This window comes from Suricata suricatta, chromosome 6 (genome assembly GCF_006229205.1).
Source record: "Suricata suricatta isolate VVHF042 chromosome 6, meerkat_22Aug2017_6uvM2_HiC, whole genome shotgun sequence".
Lineage (NCBI taxonomy): Eukaryota > Metazoa > Chordata > Mammalia > Carnivora > Herpestidae > Suricata > Suricata suricatta.
This window is the reverse complement of record NC_043705.1, coordinates 109,865,496-109,888,191: the sequence shown is the minus strand read 5'-3', so window position 1 is coordinate 109,888,191 and position 22,696 is coordinate 109,865,496. Positions and strand designations below refer to the sequence as shown.

Below are 22,696 nucleotides of genomic sequence, written 5' to 3'. Positions count from 1 at the left end.
TTTAAAAGGGAAAATATGTTCAAAGCTGAAACTTGGCATACACGTTTTAACCCCAAACCAATTCTTTTTAAGGAAAATCTGATTAAGTCGTAAAAGGGAGGTCAAAAACAGCTGATTTGAAACCATATAAAGTATTTCTTCCCTTTTAGAAGTCTTGTCATGTCTGGCACTGGTGAGAAGGTAAGTAAAGTCTTGGGATTTGACAACCAAAAAGAAACCCTCGGTTCAGTATCCCCTTCCTATACCAATCCTTACACCTCGGTAGAAAAATATGCATTCTCTAATAATATTTTCCATGAAAAATTTGAGAGACTCCACTGAAGGTGGACCACAGGCCAAGATGGCAGAAACAAAACGTCGGGTCATGGTGTATATTTAACTATGAACCTCTGACACTTGGGCCATTACAAATAATCTAACTTGACAACTGCCTGTTTGTAAAGGAAAAAGAAAAGACTTTCATGACCCATAGCAGACTGGAGAGAAGTGCCCTCTCAATGAGACTGATGTGCTATTCAAGCCTTTAGCTTGTAGATTCCACCTCGGGCTCAGCTTGGAGTGGAGCTACTTTGCTTTGGCAGTAGAACCAGTGATTTATGCTGGTGGCCACAGCAAGTCACAGTGCAGACAGAGCTCTAGGATCAGGAGGAGGGGCAAAGTTCTGCCTGCAGTCTTTCAAAACCGGAAGCAGAATTTCCTGGGCTCTGGGGAAGAGGAGTGAGTTCATAGAAACTAAGTGTTTCTGGTTTATTTTGGAATTGTTTAATTTGGATTCACTAGTGGCAACAGACACATAATTTGAATACAAAAGAAGTGCCCCAGGACCCCTGTTTTCTTAACTTTTCTTAGCAACCCATATAGGCTAAAATTAGCGGCAAAAATAAGCTTACCTTGCAGTTAAATAATAAGAACTTTTCTGAAAATTAAATCTGCCTTTATTTACATCATCTTTGTCAGCAGGTAGAATGAAGACGTTCCCAGGTTTATAGGCAGAGCGCGGAGACAGAGGGGAGATGGGAGCTACTGACCCCTGAGCCTAGAGCACAACTGAGAACATACACCAGAGACAGTGACATCTGCAAGTCATGCCCTCTCACGGTCTATACCTCATCTCACCAGCACAGAAACAAGCAAGGAAAACAGGCAAGTTAACACAACTTCTAGAGTAATGCAAACTCATATCTAGACCATGGACCAAGCAATGTTCTAAATGATTGCAATGACTGTTATTTCAAACTCACAACCACTTACGGGTTGGGAAAGTCAGGTACAGAGAGGTGAATTAATTGTTTCCAGGTCAGAGTCAATTAGCAAAGGGTCAGGCCTGTATTTACAGCTCAGTGCCTTTCTCTTCACCAATGCACTGTGACCCTTTTAGCCCCTGGATTCCTTCTCCATGCTCTCTCCTCTACCATCAAACATGTGTATTAGACCAAAAATACAGGCTTCAGCTAAGACATAAAAACTGGCCTGGTAATAGTTCACAATTTCTTATCTTAAAATTCCAAAACTCAGAAAGGTCTGAAATTTGTGAGGTGTTTGGAGGGTTAGAGACACCTTCTGAACACAGCATGTGCTCTTTCCGCCTCCTAACTTAGGGGGAAGAAAAGATACGACTTAGCTCAAGCTCTAGAAGATACACTCTGACTTAATGCTCTCATCAAACACACAAGAAAACTTGTGCAGAAAAATTTTATGAATTTAACTAGTGTACACAGCTAGTGAAAGAACTGAAACTGATGCTCAAATCTTGAAATCCTGTCCTCCAGAACTCCAGCTATACCTCTCTGACAAGGCCTTATACTTCCGTGGCTTAGCAGGAACTTCTGATGGCTGCAGTAGGTTGACCAGATGCTGAGGCAGACCATGCTAGAATTGCACCCCAGAGCATGTCAGGCCTCTCTCATTGGGAGTTTTCCTTTGAGGCAGAGGAGAAATAGCAGAGAGTAACTTCACCAAGAGGTAGTTAGCATGTTTTACCAATATGCTTAAGAATTAGCTGTGATGCTTATTTTTTTTAAACATTTATTTATTATTGGGAAACAGAGAGAGATGGAGCATGAGCAGGGGAGAGGGAAAGAGAAGGGGAGACACAGAATCTGAGGCAGGCTCCAGGCTCTGAGCTCTCAGCACAGAGCCCGACGTGGAGCTGGAACCCACCAACTGCGAGACCGTGACCTGAGCCGAAGTCGGATGCTTAACCGACTGAGCCACCCAGGCGCCCTTGTAACGCTTATTTTAAAATAGACATTCCAGCTCTCCTAACTTCCATGCTGTCTAAGGCTGTAGGAATCTGCATTTCAACAAGTACTCTAGTGATTCCAGGGAGGAGTCCTCTGGTCCTTTGCCCCTCTGGCCATGCCTTGTTTAGCTGTCATTCTCAGTCAGTGCCTGCATCTCAGGTCCTCCAAGGTGCATAGTTCCAGTGGCAGCCATTTACCGTATAACCTTTATTGAAGGGGCTCCCGTGTTGTGCAGTGTGCAGCTTGTGTAGCCCTTCACCATGAACCCGAGCATCAGCAGACACACATCCCTTCATGAATGTCAACTAGACAGATGCAGTCCTGCACAGGACACCAGCAAGGGAAGGCCAGCAAAAATGAGAACATTCAGCTCTCATCATCCAGAATATTGCAAGCAGGATATAGAAAAATATTAACTTTATAAGAAAAATATAGAACTATTTATAGGAATATATAGAAAATTTCCACACATACCTGTTTCTTTTAAAGTTAATTTTTTTTTGCTAGAAGAAGGAAATAATAAAAGATCAGAACAGAAATCAGTGATGTAGAGACTAAAAAACAACAGAAAGAAAAACAATCAATGAAAGCAAGAGCTGGTTCTTTGAAAAGATAAAACAGACAAACTTTTATTCAGACTAATCAAGATAAAAAGAGAAAGGACACAAATAAAATAAGAAACAAGATAGAAGTAACAATTGACACCAGAGAAATACAAATGATTATAAGTGAATACTATGAAAATTTATATGCCAACAAATTGGACAACCTAGAAGAAATGGGTACAATCTTCCAAAACTGAAGAAGAAGAAACAGAAAATCTGAACAGACCACTAACAAGAAACAAAATTAAATCTATAATCAGGAAACTCCAAAAAATAAAAGTCCAGGACCAGATGGATTCAAAGTGAATTCTACCAGACATTTAAAGAAGAGTTAATATCTTCTCCTCAAAGGATTCCAAATAGAAGAGGAAGGAAAGCTTCCAGATACATTCTATAAGGCCAACATTTCCCTGATAACAAAGCCAGACAGAGACACCACAAAAAAGAAAACTACAAGCCAGTATCCTTGATGAACATAGATGCAAAAATCCTCAATATTAGCAAACTGTGTACAAAATTTTTAAAACAATACCATTTATAATTATACTACAAATAATAAAATATGTTGAAATAAACTTAACCAAAGAGGTGAAAAACCTGTACTCTGAAAACTATAAAAAACACTGATGAAAGAAATTGAATATGACACAAATGGAAAGCTATCCCATGCTTATGGTTTGGAAGAATTAATATTGTCAATGTCCATACTACCTAAAACTATCAATAGATTCAGTGCAATCCTATCAAAATACCAACAGAATTTTTTATAAAACTAGAAAAAATAATCCTAAAATTTAAATGTAACTACAGAAGATCCCGAATTGATCCTGGAAAGAACAAAGCTAGAGATACCACATTCCAGATTTCAAGATCTACTACAAAGTTGCAGTAATCAAAACAGTATGGTACTGGCACAAAAATAGATCAGTGAACAGACTAGAGAACCCAGCAATAAACCCACATGTATATGGCCAATCTATACAAAGGAGGCAAGGATATACAGTAAGGAAAAACTGTCTTTTCAATACATGATGCTAGGAAACTGGAAAGCTACATGTAACAGAATGAACCAAAAAAATCACCATCCCCAAAACAATCAGATTAAAAAATGGGCAGAGGATCTGAATAGACATTTTCCCCAAAGAAGATATCAAGATGGCCAACAGATACATGAAAAGATGCTCAACATCACTCATCATCAGAAAAACGCATACCAAAATCACAGTGAGAGATCACCTCACACCTGTTAGTATGACTAAAATCAAGATGACAAGAAATAACAAGTATTGGCAAGGATATGGAGAACAAAGAACCTTTATGTGCTGCTGGTGGCAACGTAAATTGGAATAACCACTGTGGAAAACATAGAGGTTCTTCAAAAAATTAAAAATAGAAATAGCATATGATTTAATAATTCCACTATTGGGTATTTACCCACAGAAAAGGAAAACGCCAACTTGAAAAAAGATATATGCACACCTATGTTTCCAGCAGCATTATTTACAATAGCCAAGATGTGGAAGCAAACTCAGTGTCCATTAGTACAAGAATGGGTAAGGAAGTGGTGTGTGTGTGTGTGTGTGTGTGTGTGTGTGTGTGTGTGTTCAGTAAAACCTTGGTTTGAGAGAATTCGTTCCAGAAAATGCTTGTAATCCAAAGCCCTTGTATGTCAAAGCAAATTTCCCATAAGAAATATTGGAAACTCAGATGATTCATTCCACAACCCAAAAATATTCATATAAAAATGATTAAAATTCTGTAATGTAATAAAAAACAATAAAGAAAATACAAAATATAAAGAAAAATAAAAATTTAACCTGTACTGACCTTTGAAAACCTTTGTGGCTGGTGTGACAAGACAAGAGGAGGGTTATTGTGCAGGATGACTTTCACTGATGGACTCACTGCTGTCTATTGGCTCAATGGAATCTTTTTCTTTTTGGGCCACTTTAACAAGGAACCTATCCAATGACACTTGCTTTTGTCTCCTTTTGGGGATTTTGCAGAAATGTGACATTGCATTGTCATTAAACAGATTCATCAGTTGCATTGCTACAGCCTTATTCGGGTGGTGCTTTTCTACGAAGTTTTGCACTGTTTCCCACAAATTTACACATCTCCCTAACCTCATTTGAAGTGAGGGATTCCCCCGCCTTTTTCTCCTTCTCCTTTGCAGACGAGATGTAGATGTATACTTCTTGTCAAATCTTGCAATTTTGGCCACTTGCATACCTCATTCATACTTTTCCATGATTTCTTTTTTAACTTCCACTGTTGTTATCTCCTTCTGTACCACCTTTCTTTTCAACCTTTTTCTGCATGGGGGCCATTGTATACACTCGCATAGATGTTGACTACCGTAAAGTATTAATAAACTCGTGTCATATACTGTATTTAATGTAACTGGGAAAGAGGCATCAGAGGAAAGGGTCTCTATCTGCTGGCAGCCTGACCTAGAATGAAGCAAAGCATTCCTAAGCTTACCTTTGAATGGAGAAGCAGAGGACTATCTGCTCTGTAGTTGCTTTGAAGTGACAAAAAATACACTAGTACCAATTCTGGGCATCTTCTAATGTTCTGGAAAATCACTGATTTCTACTAAACACCATGGCCTGAGACCAAGCATCTAAGCATGGGAGATGATCACCCACAGTCCCGCAGAAGAGAGAGAGAAACATTTGCTCTTGTCATGTCATGACGTGACATTTGATGTCACATACTACTCTAATTGCAAGACATCACTCATTTATCAATTAAAATTTATTAGAAATGTTTGCCCTTCTTGAAGAACACTCACAGAATAAGTTACTCTCAATCCAAAGTGTGTGTGTGTGTGTGTGTGTGTGTGTGTGTTATATTACACAGCAATAAAAAAGGTTAAGATCATGCCTTTAAGACAACATGGATGGACCTAGAGGGTATTATGCTAAGTGAAATAAGTCAGTCAGAGAAAGACAAATACCATAGGATTCCACCCATAAATAGAATCTTTAAAAAATGAATAAACAGGGATGCCTGGGTGGCTCAGTCAGTTGAGCATCTGACTTTGGCTCAGGTCATGATCTCTCAGTTTGTGGGTTTGAGCCCCACATCGGGCTCTGCGCTTACCACTAGCTTAGGAGCCTGGAGCCTGCTTTGGATTCTGTCTTTCTTTCTCTCTCTGCCCTTCCTGTTGATGCTCTGTCTCTGTCTCTCAAAAATGAATAAATGTAAAAAAAAAGTTTTTTTAAATAATAAAAATAAAAAATGAATAAACAAACAGAAGAACAACCAAAACTGTACATGGAGAAAACTGATGGTTGCCGGCAGGAATTGGAAGTAAGGTGGTCAGGCAAATGGGTGACGGAGAGAGGGAGATTTAGGCCTCCAGTTATGAAATGAGTAAGTCATAGAAATAAAAAGCAGAACATAAGGAACATAGTCAATGATATTGTGATAGTTATCTATGGGACAGATAGTAGCTATACTTATGAACACAACATAATGTATAGCTCATCAAATCACTAAGTTGGACACCTGAAACTAATGTAACATTGTAGGTCAACTATCCTAACAAAATGTAGTAGTCTCCAGAAAAGGAATTAAGTCGAAATATGTTGCTGTTCTTAAAACTATATATAATTTTTACTTTTATGTCCATTCCTCAAGCCTCTGAAAAATCATAATCTAGCCCTGTTGACATCCTTTCATCTTGTCTTCTGTCAGCCTTCCCTCACTCTTTACCATTTACCTACTTACCCCCAAAACTAATCTTACCCCAACCTCTCCCCCACATAATAAGAAACCCATCTGTTTAGCCACTTTCACATCAGTCCCGACAGTTTCAAACATGTTGGCCTGACTGGGCTTCCAATCATCCAGTTGTTTCTTTTTTTTTTTTAATGTTTTATTTATTTTTGATACAGAGAGAGACAGAGCATGAGAGGGAGAGGGGCAGAGAGAGAAGGAGACACAGAACTGGAAGCAGGCTCCAGGCTCTGAGCTAGCTGTCAGCACAGAGCCTGATGCAGGGCTCGAACCCACGAACGTGAGATCTGACCTGAGCCGAAGCCAGAGGCTTAACCAACTGAGCCACCCAGGTGCCCCCAGTTGTTTCTTAAGCCACTAACTTATGGTGGAATTTTGGACACTAGACCACGTGGAGTGGCGTGTTTAGATTATTTGTTTAGGTAGGGTTTTTTCAGCACTTTTCAAATTATACCACATATCTGCCTCACTGTTCATGAATACCAGTGAAAATCTAGACTCTACCTCTTACACAGGACTAGTTATTTGTGTTTATCTAGGACTTGTGTTCGAACCCCCTCCCATGCTCCCACCCATGGAAGTGTGTCATAAAGCCAAATAAAAAGCTTTCTTGGAAAAAAAAAAAAAAAAAAAGATGGCCACCTCAAAGCTAGATTTGGCACTACTGCACTGTGAAATAATTGGAGGGGAAAGAGGTAGGACCTGTCAGTGGACTGATCAGTATCCCAGAGATTATAAACACTCCAAAGGCTCAATAATGTCATTCTTTCTCTAGGTGGCCTTGGAGGCCTTTAGGTTTAAACTATTAGTCCTCAGAGTCAAGAATGATGTCACTTGGTCTTGTAAATTCTTGGTCCAGGAGCACCTTGCAGGTATCTCACAAGCAATAAGGAGAAATATGATAGACTTACTGACAACCAGCCCCTAAGGATACCAGGGAGCAGCCAGAGGGGTAAGAGGGCAGAGCGCAGATGAGAAGTAGTAGGAGAGTGTTTAGAACAGAAAAGAACTCACTCAGGAGCCTCTTTGAAGGAGATTTTAACATCCATGTGAAAACACATGGGGCCAGAGGCTTAGAGATGGTAGAGATCTAGAAGCGAAACCCTTCAACCCTGGAAAGGTTGCCTTCTCCATGAAAGAATGACCACTTACCTAAAGGAGTAGCAATTAGTCTAAGGCTCTAGGGGAGAGCTTTCATTAGAAATTATTATTAAAAGGAATCATAGGCAACTGATATTCCTGTTGGAGCAGTATTTATACCACCTAGGCATATTGAACTTCTACACACACCCCACAGATCAAGGATAAAGATGTGCTCATAATAAAAATATGAAACTATAGTGAGGTTATAGTTCACGATTAGGCAGGCAGCATAAGCTAACATGGCAAATATTAGTATAAAATTTGTTGAGATAATAGAAGAATCTAGAAGAAAATATAAAATCCTTACTTTAAAATTATTAAGGTGATTGAAAAAAACAAGAAAAGTGCCAAAGAAGGCTACTATGTACAAAGAATAGAATATGTTAAAAAGAAATACATTTAACTTCTATAAGTGAAAAATAAGGCCTTTGAAACAAAAATACTTCCGAGAAAGATTTAACAGCAGATTAACCAAATTGAAGAGAGAATTGGTGAGCTGGTTGAGAGACAGAAGTTGTAAAAATATGGAAGGATGTTAAAAGAAAAGGAAGAAAAATTAGAAAGACCCAAAATACATGTAATGAGAGTTGTAGAAAGAAAGAGGAAATAGATTATTGGGAAAGAATATTCTTGAGAATTTTCTAGGATAATTAAAGATATCATTCTCTGTTTGAAGAAACATCGATTTTGAGTGGGATAAATAAGCTTATACCTCAACCTATGAAACAGCAAAGAATATGTTTAAAACACCAGAAGGAGAAAAGATGGATTGCCACCAAAAAAACATTCACTAAAATAAAGGCAGATTTTCTATCAACAACATTAGAGGCCAGAGGATAACAAAATAATATCTTAAGGGGTACCTGTGTGGCTCAGTCAGTTGAGCATCTTACTTTTGATTTTGGCTCAGGTCATGATCTCATAGTTCATGAGATCGAGTCCTACATCGGGCTCTGCTCTGACAGTGTGGAGCCTGCTTGAGATTCTCTCTCTCCCTCTCTCTCTGCCACTCCCCTCTCCAAATAAACAAACAAACTTTAAAAAATTTAAAAAAATATCTTAAGAGTGGTAATGAAATAGAAATATCAAAAAATTCCTTACTTATCATTCAAGACTGAAAATAAATGAATACACTTTTAAGCAAAGTTGGAGAACTGTTTTCTAAAAGGATCAATAATGGAGGCCCTTCTCTTAGAAGGAAATTGAACCAAGAAGAAAGAACCAGATTGTAATAATGAACAAATACATTTATAAATTTAAGTACATATGAGTAAGTGCTGGCTGTTAAACACAACAACAATAATAAGGGCTAATTTTAGTGGGTTGAAAATAAGATACCATGACTGTCTTGGACAACAACATGAAGACTTACAAAGAGAATTTAATTCTCAGGAGGAGTATAATGACATTGACTTTAGACTTTAGTTAAAAACTAAACAATATGCTGCATGCACTCTAGAAAACAGTATGGGATTTCCTCAAAAAATTAAAAACAGAACTACCCTATGATCCAGCAATCACACTACACAGTACTTACCCAAAAAATACAAAAGTACTAATTCAAAGGGATTATGCACCATGATGTTTAAAGTAGCATTATCTACATTAGCCAAATTGCAGGAACAGTCCAGTGTCCATCAACTGATGAATGGAATAAGAGTATGTGGTATATACACACAACGGAATATTACTCACCCATAAAAAAGAATGAAATCTTGCTATTTGCAACAACATGGATGAACTAGAGTGTATTATGCTAAGCAAAATAAGGTAGAGAAAGACAAATGTATAATTTCATTCATATGTGGAATTTAAGAAACAAAACAGATGAACATAGGGGAAGGGAAGGAAAAGTAAGATAAAAATAGAGGGGGAGGCAAACCAGGAAAGATTCTTTTTTTTAAGACTCTTAAATACAGAGAACAAGCTAAAAGCTACCAGAGAGAAGGAGAAGGGGGGAGAAATAGGTGATGGGGATGAAGAAGTACACTTGCTGTGATGAGCGCCGGATATGGAAATGTTGAATCACTATATTGTATCCTGAAACTAATTTAACACTGTATGTTAACTACTTTTAAAATAAAAACTTAATATCCAAATTAAACAATATCATAAGAATGGAAAGAAATATATAAATTCCAAACTAACAGAGAAAAGGGAGAATAAGAAAAACTTCATGAATCCAATTAGCAGCAAAAACGAAGAGCAGATTATATGTATCTGAAATTATTAACATATTTCTCATCCCAAATCCATTGATTGGCATTACTAAGTGGTAGGGAATCCAACAGGAAGTAAAATAAAATAGGCAAAAGTACTTAATCACTGAGGCTACTTCTCTGGGAGGAAATCCTACTATCTCCAAGGCTATGAATCCCACGTGGGATTCCCATTCCCTTCACTCTTACAAGATTCCCATTCCCTTCACTCTTACAAGACAAACTGTATGGAAAAACAGAAGTGATTTCTGCTCATCCTAAGGCCAGATCTTATACTGGTTCCAACAAGAACACCATTTCTGATCAGTGGAGGCCATATAGCCAAACCATAATAAAACCTACTGCAAAAACGTGATTTCAGGTAACTATAACTGGTCAAGGTAGCCCAGAGGTCAACATCTTCCAGGAGCAAGGAAGTTGGAGATGGACAACTAAAATACTTTGGGATATTTGGTTTAGGAAAAAAAATCCCACCTGCTCATATTTCTATAACTACTTTAAATGAAGGCAAAATATTTTTGAAGCTCATCGCTTCTCGGCCTTTTGGCTAAGATCAAGTGTAAAATATTTTTGGAGCTCTTCATTGGATAAGAAAATTTTCATATACATCTGCCATTTCATATCATCATTTATTTCACATAAAACACATAAATGAAGCACTCTTGGTGTTATCTATTTAGAGAAGGGAAAAGGTGTTCAGATAGACTTGAAGCAAGGTGGACAAATCCTTATGAGCTGGTGTATTCCTACTGTTTGGTAAAGTTTACTCAACCCACATGCTCCACACAGCTCCACCTCTCTTTCACTTGCCAGGTGGCCTCTTCTGGAGTGCCTGTGAACTCCACGTGACTTTTTAGGAACACAACAACTGAAACCCTTACTGACTGCCAAGGAAGCATGGAGGAGGGTCTACTTCTCCATCTGGCATTCTCCCCCTTGTAAGGCAGAGATTTCCCACCCACATGCACTGACAGCACCAATCTCCTTATCTATAAAATGAGGATGGCCAATGTACCTATCTCAGGGTTCCTGTGTTGGTTAAATAAGAAAATTATCTCAATTACCACAGTGGCCAAGGCCCAGGCTCAGTGCCTGGTACATAAAGCACTTAATATTTGTTTAATTAACAGATGGACGGATAAAGGCATGAATGAATTCATCTATCCACCTTTAGAAAAGCTCTAAGTCCCTGCCATGCTCTCCCTAATGCCTGAGTTATTGTTCTAAATACCAGGGGGCTCAAAAATTTGCTCTAGTATGATTCGAGCTATTAGTGGTTGGCCAAGCACCTACCCCTACCCTAAAACCAAACTCCAAAGTGTACCTTAGCCTCAGATTTGGGTATAATTTGTGCCAGTTTCTAAGTTAAATAAAACCCTGTCTCCTTTGCTCCCTACTATTCCAGAAAACTTTTCTGACTTTTAACTCCAACTGGAACATACTACAAAAGACAAATGTCAATGACGTGTCTCGCCATTGCCTGCTCCTCGTTCCGGTCTCCTACAAACAAGCATCACCAAAACGCCCTTTCCGTCTCTCACTTACTTAATGTCCTGGGATCACAGGCTGCTTCAGCTGCAGCACATCGGTCCTAGCCCAGGTCTGTGATAGGCTTCCAATATTCTCTCTAGAACTTTCCTTGTGCCAATTTTGAAAGGAATGTCATCACTCTCAGTTTTTCCTGACAGACAGGCCAGGAAGGCTGAAACTGTCACCTTTCTTCTAGGTCTTTCCACATCCCTAACTCTGAAGCTTAGCACATGCCTCCAATAGCTTCTTTGCTGAGGACCATCACGGTTTTTGGAATAGCCAGGGCCTGCGTTCAGTTTGCTTGGAGCCACAGGCTTACAGGGCTGGTAGAAATTTTTCTGAGTCTGCAAACAACAGGACCCTAAAGATAAACCTATGCTGTTAGAGGACAGGACCACACAAAGGTCCCCTGAGGGCAAAGCACTTAAACAGCCTGAGAAGTAAAAGGTCATCCAAGGAGGGAGAAGACCTCATCTTCCTTGGTGATCACCGGTGGAGGGCTCTGTGTTGATGCCGTCCCCCTGCCAACATTTGGTTCCCAAGCTTGTCCTCTTGTGTCTGTCCTGTGTCCTGGAACACAGCCAGCCTCCAGCACTGACAGGATGGCTGCTCACTGGAAGGAGACTGCCTGTCTGGCTGTGGACAGCGAGGATGCCAGCGGGACACCAGAGCAGCTGCTGGAGGGAGAGGAAGTGGGCAGCTGCAAGCAGGGTGGTCACAAGAACTGCCTCAGAGATGCCCTGAGATGTGACAAATCACAAAGCACCACATCTTTAAACAGTCAGGCAGGCAGAGCAGCCCGTTGGGAAGCAACCAGAAGATATAAGAGATTCCTTTCTGAACAGAAGTCTGGGTCAGGAAGTGAGTCAAAGAAGCAGAATGGCCATAGGAGGTGAGGCCCTTTACAGGCTGGTGGCCAAACCCAAGGCTCTCCTGTATGGGGGGTCTCCTGTGGAAGGTCCTCCAGGCCATCCTGGTTTAAGGAGAAGTGGTTTCAAATGCTTTCATTTCCATCCAAGTACCTTCTGCACGATAAGTCTATATACGTAAGACAGCATGAAGTGCTGAAGGTAAGGTCACTTCGAGCACTGGAACAGACAGATCAATACCTTGCCATGACATTAGAGTCCAAGGTCAAAAGCATTTCTGACTATTTCACCTACTTCCTGAAAGGATTTACGACTGCTTAGGATAAAAGCTTAGGTGAAACAAAACCAAAAACTGTTAACTGTAAACACAGGGGAAAAAGAAAAAAAAAAAACCCCAGCAAGTTTAAAGGGGGGAAAAATCATACCAGGGATCTTTGGAAAAAGAAAGATAACAGAAGTAATCTAAGCCCAGATCTTAGTCTTGGGTGCTAGCAGGTTCAAATCTAAAGGAAAATCAGCAGGTTCTAGAATTCTTGCTATCTACTAGGTAGAAGCAGAGAAACCCAGACAAACCTTTTTTTCCCCTTAAACCAAAGGTGAAATGTGTCATCAGTCTGTGCATAATGGAGTTTGTAAGCATTAGCTTGAGAGCCGTCCTGAACACATACAAATATGAGGAGTGATACTTTTCTTAGATTGCCTCCATTTCACACCAGCAGTTTATCTGAAGTTCTTTCAAAGTCTCATTCTATAAAGGTGATTCTCTGGGCAAAATAATGATCCAAGAACATAGGTTTCTGGTGATCTAGATGCTTAATGTAGGGATGGTGCTTGCATTCATAAAGTCAGCCTGTATTTCAGATTGGGACTCTCAATCTGTTTGCCACTCAGAATTCCTTTTATTAATTTCTCCAGACCTTAACTGAGTCAATTATTTTGAAAGGTTTTGCAAACTAGACAAATATACACCTTTTGAGTAATGACCTAGGCAGCCTTATCATGAACAAGTGTTTCATTCAACAAGTTTTTGAAATGTTGAAAATAGTTTCCTATTGTATTAAACTATACCTCAAAAATATTCCTTGCCTTATCCTGACTTTTAGCAGAAGCTGTTTTGGGAGACATGTAAACTTGAAGTATCTCAAATACCTGAACACTCTTGGGTTGATTTGAAGATCTGCTTTTGTGGACACAGGTGTGTGGACCATGAAGTGATATTTCACGTGAGAAGTAGTATGAGCATCGTCATAGCGTACACAGGAGCCCTTGCCTCCAGGCTCATCAAGGCTTTTCTTCTAGGAGCCACGCCTAATCTGTTCCTATCACAATTAGTCATTAGTTGAAACTCCCAACTTGTCTATGGTAAGTCATGGAGGTCAGGGGCCTGGCTTGGAAGATGCTAAGGGCAGGTATGGTTTTCAAATGCTTCCAACACATTTTATTTTATATTTTAAAATAACTTTTTAAAAAAATGTTTATTTTTGAGACAGAGTGAGTACCAGCATGGGAGAAGCAGAGAGGGAAGGGGGTCAGAGGATCTGAAGTGGGCTCTGTGCTGACGGCAGTGAGCCTGATGTGGGGCTCAAACTCACAAACTGTGGGATCACAACCTGAGCTGAAGTTGGAGGCTCAGCCAGCCAGGTGCACAACACATTTTATTTTAAGTAAGACTACTTATCTGATGAACCCACCAGGAAAGTTGAGTGCCAGATAAATCAACTCATAGTAGAGATTTGTTGAATGTTATACAACTGGACATCATTCCATATTTCAATGTAATTAAAACTTAGATGCTCTTCCTGACAATAATTGCTTTGTGGTTAGGATTAAGAAAAGGTGGAAAGGCATATGGGTTGCAACACACACTCGGAATAACATATAAATGGAAAAGGTTCAATAAAATAAAGGAACCAAGTGATTTTGGTTTTGGCCAAATGGGTCTCTCCATCACACAAGATACAATACAAGGAGAATATAAGGAATGATGAAGAAAGAAAAGAAAGGAAAGGAAAGAAAGAAGAAAGAAAAGAAAGAAAACAATCCAATTTATATGGCTTCAAAAAGAATAAATGCCTAGGAATTAATTTAACCCAAGAGGTAAAAGACATGTACACTGAAAATAATATGACGCTGATGAAAGAAATTAAAGACAGAACTAAATATAAAGATATACCATGCTCATGGATTGGAAGAATCAGAATTGTTAAAATGCCCATACAACCCAAAACAATCTACAGATTCAATGGAATCTGTCAAAACCCCAATGACATTTTTCACAGAAATAGAACAATCCTAAAATGTGTTTGGAATCACAAAAGACCCTGAATAGCCAAGGCAATCTTGAGAAAGAAAGATAGAGGCATCGCATCCCCCAATTTAAAACTATTTACACAACCATGGTAACAAAAACAGTTTGGTATTGGCATAAAAACAGACATATAGATCAATAGTACAGAATAGAGAGCCCCAAAACAAACTCACGCATATACGTTTGTAACAAAGGAGCCAAGAACATACGATGAAGGAAAGGCAATCTTCAATAAATCGTACTGGAAAACTGAACAGCTACAAGCAAAAGAATGAAATTGGACCACTATCTTACATGTTATGAAAAAACTCAAAATGAATTAAAGACTTGATTTAACACATTAAGCCATAACACTTTCAGAAGAGAACATAGGGAATAATGTCCTTGACATTAGACTTCGAGAATACTTTTTGGATGTGACGCCAAAAGCAACAACAACAAAAGCAAAAATAAACCAGTGGAACAACAACAAATGGAAAGGCTTCTGCACCTCAGAGAAATCCATCAACACCATGAAAAGTCTACCTACCAAATGGGAGAAAATATTTGCAAATCACTTATCTGATAAAGGGTTAATATCAACAAAGAACTTTTATAACTCAATAGTAAAAACAAACAAACCCCAATTTGATTGAAAAAACGAGCAGAGAACCTGAAGAGGTATTTTTCCGGAGACATACAGATGACTAATAGGTATATTAAAAGGTGCTCAACATCACTACTGATCAGGGAAATGCAAATCAAAACCACGATATCACTTCATACCTGTTAGACTGGCTATTACAAAAAGAGACAAGAGGGGCACCTGGGTGCCTCAGTCTGTTGCGTGTCTGACTCTTGATTTCAGCTCAGGTCATGATCTCATGGTTGTTGGGATCGAATGAGCCCCATATGCAAGCTGCACTGGCAGCTCAGAACCTACTTGTGATTCTCTCTGCCCCTCCCCTTCTCGTGCTCTCTCTCGCTTTCAAAATAAACAAACATTTAAAAAAAAGACAAAAAGAAATTTGTTGGCAAGAATGTGGAGAAAAAGTAATCCTTGTGCACTGTTGGCAGGCATGGAAATTGGTGCAGGCATTATGGAAAACCGTGTGGAAGTCCCTAAAAAAATTAATAGAACTACCACATGATCCAGCAATGCCATTTTGGGGGATTTATCCAAAGGAAATGAAAACACTAACTTGAAAAGCTATAAGCACTTCTGTGTTTATTGCATTACCAAATTATTATTAATGATTACCAAATTTTATTCAACCATAAAAAATAATGACATCTTGTCATTTAGGACAACATGGATGGGTCTGAGGGCATTATATTCAGTGAAGTAACTCAGACAGAGAAAGTGTATGATCTCACTTATATGCTGAATCCAAAACAAAAACAAAAATTCCTGAAAAACCCAAACTCAGACACAAAGAACAGTTGTTGCCAGAGGCAGGGAGGAGGGGGTGGGCAAAACAGGTGAATGGGGTCAAAAGGTACAAACTTCCAATTATAAAATAAATAAGCCCTGGGGATATACTGTACAGCATGGAGATTATAGTTAATACTCCATCCTAGGAGAACCTGGCTGGCTCAGTCAATGGAGCGTGGGACTCTTGATCTTGGGGTTGTGAGTTCAAGCACCATGTTGAGTGTAGGCTTACTTAAAAACATATACTATTGTATATTTGAAAGTTGCTGACAACTCGGAGCCTGGAGCCTGCTTTGGATTCTGTGTCTCCCTCTTTCTGTCCCTATCATTTATGCTCTCTCTCAAAAAAAAAAAATTAAAAAAGAAAGGTTGCTGAGAGATCTTAAAAATTCTCATGACAAAAAGAAAAAAATTGTAACTAGATATGGTGATGGATGGATTTATGGTCATGATCATTTAGCAATATATACAAATATCAAGTCCTTATATCGTACACTTGCAGCTACTATAAAGTTGTAGGCCAATTATATCTCAATCAAAAAAGAAAAGAAAAAAAGTAGAATGAAGGTGGGATAGAGTAGAGAGAGAACTTCTAGAAAGGCCCAGAGTCCTCTCAGTCAGAGAGAGTGTTAAGTGCTGCTGGGGTTCCCCACACTTTATTTCCAAACCTAAGTCACTTGCAACTTTTTTCTCTTTCTATAATGGAAGAGAAAATAAATTACAGATTTATTTGGAATTCACTGAGAAATCCAGAAAATAGATTCACTGATCTTAAATCCACAAGAATACAGACAATGTACTAATTCTATATTGAATGATCAAAGAAAATTTTGTTTTCCTTTTTCTAAATTTAAATTTTAGTTAGCAGGCAGTGCAATATTGGTTTGAGGAGTAGAATTCAGTGATTCATCACTTACATACGACACCCAGTGCTCATCCCAACAGGTGCCCTACTTAGTACCTATCACCCATCTAGCTCGTCTCCCACTCCTTCTGTCTCTATCATTAAGAAGCTCTTGTGGTTCCTTCTCTTCTCTCCCCTCGTTTCCCATAAGAATATCTTTTAAAAAGTATGACCACACTTCTTGTGCTCAGTTATGGTTCTCCTTCAGAAGATTATACGGAAAAGAAAGGGAGGCGGCGCTGGAGTCCAACATTGAGAATTGCTTCCATCTGTCAGAAGAAAGTCTTCCTGGGGCTCCTGGCTGGCTCAGTTGGAAAAGCATGGGGCTCTTGGTCTCAGGGTTGTGAGTTTGAGCCCCATGTTGGGTATAGAGATTACTTTAAAAATTTTTAAATCTGCCTTTGAAGAAATGAAGATACAGTTTATTTTTACCTAGACCTGGTTAGCCTTAATAGGAGATGGGGTGGGGGCATGGGGGAAGGAAGCTTGTTTATGACAGTAAAATTCCAAGGCAAATCTTGTTTTTCCAGTTTCCCAAGGGCCTGATAATGTCCACAGAGCCAGTGGTGGGTGGTATGTGACTGACTCCATGCCTTGGAGGCTCAGAAACCTTCTCAAAGGAGTGCTGTATCTCACTAATCAAGCCCTCAGCCTCTCCAGGCGGCCCAGACAAGGAAGGAGACTATAGAAGAGAGCAGCCAAGTTTAGCTTAGTTTAGTTAGAAGGCAATTCTCACAGCACAGTGTCTGAGGTGCCCTGTGCCAACTCTACACATGGTGGACTTCAGGCCCTTCATCTTCCCCAAATAGGACCAGCTAAGGAGTGATTTCTCTCCCCTTCCTCTCCCCATGGTGCTCACCCAATTCTGAATTTGTACAGGACTGTAAAATGTGCTGACACCTTTAAAGAAGAGGGGAAAGCTGTAGAGGCTGCTCACAAGGATCCATTATGGTGGCCACCGGCAGCCAGCTACCTTCCCAGACTCTCCTTCAATTCATTTACCAGTTCCCTATACAGGACCTCCTGTTTCATCAGAGTTTGGCAGGTACCTAGGAGGGACGGTGAGAAGCACAAGCTGCTGGCCTAGCCACCCAGGCCGGGCCCAGGCCATCCAGGGTGATTACGATCTTGAGTGCTGGCCCTTCCTTGAGAGAGTCTGATCACACAAAGCCTCTGTTTGTTACATTCCTAGACAAAACACCTGCCCTCAGCGGCTTAAGTTCCCTTTGTGGGAGTCCTTATCTTTTTCTTAACTGTAATAGTAGAGGTTGGATCATGCTGTTGCTAGAAATTTACATTCCATACAAATACCTCAGTGCTTTGTATACCAAATGCATTAGTTAGAACATGCACTTAATAAATTTAAAAATTATTTAGTATCAACTCCATGCATGGTTCTGTTTTGGGCACTCTTTTTATTGGTGGGTGTTTCTCTATCAAAGTATTTACTCATGGTCAATTAGGACAAATGTATTTACTGACAAAGGCAGTGTTCAATATATATACTATTATGCCTAGATATAATTACGCCTATCATTTGTTTCCTTGGAGGATGATATTCCTTTGAGAAGAGATATTAATACATGCAACAATGGCACATCTGTTCTACCCGGTTTAGGTGAGACTGATAAGACAAGTCTATTTTAGCATAGCCTTATGCTCATTAACATTTTAATCTAATTAAGAGATGCTATTAAATATGGGTGATGGCCTGGTTCGCGAGGACTGATTCAGAGTGACTTCTCTGATGTAACAAAAGTTATTTAAATGCATCCAGGGACTGTGCAGAAAGTTGCCCTAAAGCAAGTCATCCAGAGGTCTATTTTCTAATCCCTGCACTTGGGAAAGAGGCTGAGCCCTTGCTGCCAGCAGCCATCAGGGGTGGAGTAGGAGCTGTGGGAAGCACACACCTACTCATGGGAACAAGATAACCCATCCAGAGAGTGATCTATGCTGCTCAAGAATGGGGTTTTTGTGACCAAAACTGTGTGTGTGTGTGTGTGTGTGTGTGTGTGTGTGTGTGTGTGTTAAAACTACATGAACTGTGGAAGATTTTAGTGGAGGCCAGAGTCTAGTTTTTGAGCAGGATCAATCTCTACCTGCTGGCATAAATCAGCCCTAGCTGAAGGAACTGGGCCCACAGCTTTCTCAGACCCCTATTGTTGGGGCCGACTGGGACTGACTAGGAGATAAACACCCCAGAAGGAGCTCTCCGGCGTACACAGAGAGGAGGAAATGACCCTGGCCCCTTCCAGCCAGCAGTTCCTTGTGTCCTATCTTCAAAGACAATGCCAGGGCCAGAGGCATCACTGCACTCAGGGAGTCCTCCCTTTTCAGCTCTTGGAAACCCTGACTCAGCAAGAGCTTCTATCAAAGCTGGCAGACAGGGTCCGTTGCTCGCTATTGGTGACTTCTTGTCTCTTCCAAAGAGATTGGGAGTGAGGTGTGGGGGAAGGAGTGTTACACATCCAGACCTCTTTTCACTTTATTTAACACCGTCTTTCTTCTGCTTTCCTCTCATCTTTTCCCCTGGCTGCCACTCTCCACCATCCCAGTAGCCATGTGGTGTAGCAAACAGTGGACTACTAGGGGAACACCCCTTTCCTTGGTCCACCCATGGTTACCCCTGAAGACTGTCTCCTCCAGGACAGCTGCTCTGACACCTGTGTGTCACAGTTTCTGGGGAGTGCACCAGCTGTGCACACGGAAGGAAGGAGTCCACCGTCGCTTCCCCCAGTGGTGCGAGGCCACGGGGCCAGTGAAGAGCTCTTTCTGACCAGAAGAGAAAGCCCTGAGTCCTGGGAGACCATTTCAGCAGTGAAGGGGTTACTCTCCTGGGTGCGGGGGTGGGGATGTGGAAAGTTGCTGGACACTCTTCCCAGCTTGTCTGATGGAGATGCGACCTGGCACCACTGAAAAGCTTTAAGATTAATGGAGAAAAGGAGAAATCTGACAGCTTTTCCGCTGGCTTCAGTTCTCCTGGGTGGGCCGATTGGTCTTGAATGTCACTAGCTACTTAATCTTGTGTATCTGAAACAGGCTGGCGTGTTTGAGGAGCCCGGCTTGCTCTGTATAGACATCAATTGGAGAGGTAGATAAAAGGAAACTGCATTGAATTTCTCCTTTAAGCCTTTCATCAGGCACTTTCTGACTGCAAAATAATTAGTGGCCCCAGCAGACCCAACCATTCTGGGGTGGATACTCCAGCCACACCTATCGGGCAGCTGTATCTTCCCTGGCCAGGCCGCCCCGTTCTGTTCTGATCAGTGCATCCCACACCACCCTCACATTCTTGCTCACCATTGGTTTTTGGGTTTTTTTTTCCCCCTGCATGGTCTTGCTTACTATTCATAAACCATGGGTGCCTGCTTGATCTAATGGCTAAGTTAATGGATCTCCAGAGAGACAGTTCTAGAAGCACAGATGCTGAGGGGGAAAAGAAAGGGGGGAGAATCCTAGGTACATCAAATTACCTGCTTACAGGTAGAGTTTAGCTGTTGTTTTGTATCTAAAATATCTACTCTGGAAAAGAGATTTAAAAATCAAATGATGCTCTCTACTTTCTGTTTTGTCAAAGTGAACACATTAAAAACAAACAAAAAAAAAACCATTCAGGTTAAGTGCCAAGCATCAAAGGAGAATGAATAAATAAAATGAGTGTTTGCAGAGGAGGTTACAATAGGTTGGCTTCTTCTATTTAAAAGATAGGAATGTTTTTGTGGTTACTGCATGAAATATGTGTGTGTCTGGTCTCGTTTAGTGTGTGTAAGACGCATCTGAGGCTTCTTGCACCAGACCAAATTCTAAACCTAATGGTTTGTGAGGAACCTGTCAGAAACCTAAACAATAGCCCCAATCAGAGTTGAGCTTCTGTTGGTGTACTCCAGATAATATGCCCTTATGCTTTCAGCACTTTGATTTTCTAAAACCAAAAGCATGGCTGAGTGTATCATCAAGAGAAAGTGATGAATGGCCCAGGGTTGACTGAAGCCAACAGACAATATATTGTCTTCAGCCTGGCATCTGGGAATGCATGAAACTGCCACGTCTGAAACGTGCCGCATCACAAGCGCACACAAGTCTATGCGGAGGATCTTCCCTGAAGTGTGCATTTGGCTAGGGGTGAAAGGTCTCTTTGAAGCAGAACATTTTCCAATAAACATACACAAAACTCATCATAAACCAGACTAATTCTTCTGTCTTCCTGAGGAAGATGGAAGACATAAACTGAGCCCAACAACACAGCAATGTGTCAAAGTTCTCCATTATGCCTTTGAAATATCACCAGATATCTGGCTATTTTTAAATTACCAGCTTCTCCTCTCTGGCCAAAGATGTCTGTTTAAAAGGAGACACAGGAAGTTACTGATGAGACCTAAAATGGAAAATGAAGTGGAAAATGTCTTCCGTGTACCAAAGCAAGCTCCTTTCAACAATCACCTCAAAGACGAGGTTATACTTCCTTTGTGAGTTTCTTTCTCACTTAAAGACACAGCCTCACATAATGTCAGAGCAGAAGGCTAGAGCCAACAGGAATGCCATTGAGGAGACTGAAGGCCCATTTGTGGGAGACCAGTGCTCTGTTACCCTTCCCAGTGCTCTTAGGGGCCCTGAAAGTAGTCGGCCAGAGAGGACATAAGGGAATTGGGTGCAGGCTTCAGTAATACCTGGAAGTAAAAGGGAAGGAAGAAAATTCGTATATAATCACAAGGTACTGAAATGGAAGGTCACTTTTCTGGAGATTTTTTTAGTTGTCTTCTTTGAGATATGTCTCTTACCTCTCCTAAGGGTAGTTGGGGATGGGAGCAGTATGGGGAGATATGCAACTGTATACTGTCTACACAACAGGAAACCCAAGGTCCAGACCACAAGTTGGTGCCAGAGACTTTGCAGCCCAGGTTCTAAGGACCCCTTTGAACAAAAGGTAGAGGTTCCTACACTCATGAAAAGGCAAGAGATCCAAATAAAAATCAACTAAAGTCATTCTGTGGCTATAATCACAGGCAGACTGAGAGGTTTCTCCATGGCAGTGTTTGCCACTTATTTACCTACTTACTTTTACTTTATTTATTTATTTATTTATTTATTGAGAGGGAGAGGAAGAGAGAGAGGGAGAGGGAGAGGGAGAGAGAGAGAGAGAGAGACCACATGTGAGTGATGGAGGGACAGAAGGAGAAGGAGGGAGGGAGAGAATCTCAAGCAGGCTCCATGCTTAGCACAGAGCCTGATGTGGGGCTTGATCTCATAACCCTGGGATCATGACCTGCACTGAAATCAAGAGTCAGTTACAAAAACAAAAACAAAAAAAGTTACTTAACTGACTCAGCCACCCAGGCACCCCTGACACATTATTTTATTTTCAGTGTGCCCTATAGGTGGCAAATATAAAAGTAGTCAAATTATGGGATTCCCCAGAACCTTCTCAATGAATCCAGGACTCAAAATAATTCTGAGAAATAAATATAATGGAATATGAATTAGTAAGAGATGAATTCAAAAAGAATTCTTGGTAGCCTATAGCCTCTGAGTTCCCCAACAAGATGTAATCCAGTAGGCACATGAAAAGGCTACTTTGCCCATAAGTACCTTATCAACTGGCCTACCTGGTGACCAAGTAGCCTACCTGGCCACCTATTTGGGTGCTTTGAGGTTAAAAGATTTCATGTTACTCAGTAGTTTCATTCAGAGACAAATACTCTGGGAAGGGTACCATA

General features: G+C 40.4%; 1 long non-coding RNA gene and 1 pseudogene across 1 annotated transcript; both read left to right on the top strand.

Moving 5' to 3' along the window:
• Positions 1 to 1,929: 1,929 nt before the first annotated feature.
• LOC115293772 lies at positions 1,930 to 18,365 on the top strand. The gene is made up of 2 exons (XR_003909585.1): positions 1,930 to 1,962; positions 17,862 to 18,365. It is a non-coding gene; the product is annotated as an uncharacterized LOC115293772 (long non-coding RNA).
• On the top strand, positions 10,485 to 10,619 carry LOC115295012 (annotated as a pseudogene).
• Positions 18,366 to 22,696: the final 4,331 nt, after the last annotated feature.